The following is a 2,749-nucleotide window of genomic DNA, read 5'->3' as shown; positions in this document are numbered from 1 at the left end:
GCTACAAAAATCAGAGGCAAAATCTGAAAAAATGAGTAAAGAACCTCAGCTGCACAAGGCTAAGCTGATCAACGCACCTGGTACACAGAGAAACTGGATTGCAACGCAGGTTGCCCTCTCGGGAACTGCGCTGAAATGCAGGAACTCTTCACAGCACCTGTGCTGGGGCAGAAACGAGAATTCTATCCGGGTTCTGGGTCACGGTTTGCAGTTTAATCTATGGTTTTTGGCCGAGTAAAAGCAATCAGTAATGCACAATCAGAGGGTTGATTTAAAAGAGGTTTAAGAGCTATCACAAAGGGTAATCAGATCATTTGTGAATCAGCTGTTCAAATCATAAACAGATCCAGTGAATGGATTGAAGCAGCAGATGTCTACTTTGCATTTGTTAATGGCAAATGCAGTTCGATTCCGCTACTTCTAAGTTTATGAAACAAACAATAAGAGAAACACAAACAAACTAACTAGACACTATCCCCAGCGGAGTTGCCATTTTGTTAACGGGAAAAGTGTCTATTCAGAACGACCCTATCCCACTGAGGTGTCACAGTGACCTCAGAAACAAACAGGGAAAACTACTCTTGTATTCTCCTTTATGAACTATAAACAAAGAGGAATAGGATGAACCAACCTGTGTCTTGCACTAGTCCTTTGATCCAATCTCTCTCCTCTTTGACAGCTTCCAGCTACCTGCTCCCTTACTTGCCCAGCTTCACCAAGTTCCTGTAAGATCACAGAAGAAAGAAACTACACAAAGACATGGATTTATGTTCATAAATAGCTTAGGATCAGATTTAAGCTAAACATACAAATATAACAAACATCAATGATATACAAGCATGTAGGAGAAACTCAAATAGTTTTATTGATAAAACAAGAAGATCCAGGAGGAGTTACAACCGATGATTCCTGATCCAACATCAACCTCCCAGCATAGAATCCCCTCTTCACCTCCAACAAAGCATAAATTACCCAATACTCTGATATCTATCTCAAAACCAACAGCAATTCTCTGCAATGTACAAAATTCCCGCCTCTGGATCTCTTGGTGAGGGATCCATATATAGATGTATGAAAAGAGGATGAGTCAGCTCATGAATTGATTAGTGGCCTCTCTCTGTCAGTTCTTGCTTCCACTTGGAGACTGAGAGCCTCTTACTCATCCTTGGTCGAATTCAGTGAGGTAAGTGTCATTGGAGAAGATTTTGGAAGCTTCCATTGTCTCTCCACCTCGTAGAATGACTCTGCCACTTGTCATTTCCCGCTCAACGCACCCTGGTAGTGCATTTAGGTGCATTGCAACGCACCTAGCTAGTGGACTTAGGTGCTATGCAACGCACTTGGCTAGTGGAGCAGCTGAAATGATCCTGATTTGACTTATTCTGAGCAGTTTCTGGTGGAGAACTTCTGGGAGAAGCTGTAATTTGTTGACCTTGTTCCTTTAGGAGTTAGAACAACACTTTTAGGGACTTAGGAGCCCTTGGTTTATGGACATTTCATGCTTAGAGCTGTAAGGCACAAAAATGTCTATAACACTTGGGGAGAGTTTCTTGTATCCAAATGGAAGTCGCTACGGTGAAGCAGGACGGTTATGCAAGACCCTTTTGGCTTCATCCAAAAAAGGACAACGGGGAAGGGTATGGTCCCCTTCACATAACCTACATGGAATTTTGACCTTTCCTTTCTGTCCATTATTACTAGTTGATGGCGTGCTGTCAACACGATCACTAGAGGTTGATGACATCGGTTGGTGCGAACAGGGGGACCACTCTCTCAAGATTCAAGGAATGCACAAACATTCTCAATGAAAATGGTCTCCTCTACAAATTATGCATGGAGATCTGGGTTTGGAAAGTTTAGTGTACAGATTTTCACCAGATGCTGCATGGTTGCCCCCTTGCTGAATCGGCTTCTTCTTCTTCTTCTCCTTCCCTTTATTCTTCTTCTTAGACACTTGGTTACTAGCATTACTATTTTCACCAAGTGAAGAGGAAGAAGGGGAGGGAGAAACAAACGAAGAATAAGGTGAAGGGTCAACTTCAGTATCAACTGGATGCTGATTTGATTGCTGAGGAATTACTGTATTTTGAACAATATAGGTTGAGAAAAGCCAGACTGGTAGGCCAATTGTGATTCCCGGAAGGGACAATGTGGCCATATACGGAGCACCAATATTTCCCCAAGAGGAAAATGGACTAAGATTCCCCTCAAAAGGGATTCCTTGATTGGTGGACTCCATTATCTCAACCTAAGATCAATGAAGGAACAGGGATGTTATTCCGAATTTAATAAATTTTAATGACACTTTGACACAACTTTGCTTTTTCAATTTTTAAGAGTCGAGAAAAAGCTAAAGATGACTCTAGTCCCCTTTGATTTTTAATCACCCTGAAGTGACAAGTGATCAGATGGACCTTTTATTTTAAAGAGTTGAAAAGGAATGAAAGTGACTACTCTGGAAATCTAGATAGAGGGATTACCAAACCAATCGAAAAACTACAATATACACCTTGGTGATAAATTAAAGAGAAATTACCAAGGACTTATGTACGACAGTCAATCTTCCCGAATGCTGTGTTTAGTGCATTGCGATCAATAGGGTGGCAGAAACGGCTTCCTATGGTTAAAGGAAGTAAGCCTATTGTGGTCTCCCAATATATACTCAATGATATGGGGAGCACAAGTCTGTGCTAGCACTTGTCGTATCAAAGAGGAGGAATCACCCAACCTTCAATGAAAACAATAGTTA

This window comes from Pinus tabuliformis, chromosome 8, assembly GCF_031772625.1.
Source record: "Pinus tabuliformis cultivar Carrire ecotype Pingquan chromosome 8, CPIR1, whole genome shotgun sequence".
Lineage (NCBI taxonomy): Eukaryota > Viridiplantae > Streptophyta > Pinopsida > Pinales > Pinaceae > Pinus > Pinus tabuliformis.
This window is presented reverse-complemented; position numbering follows the sequence as displayed.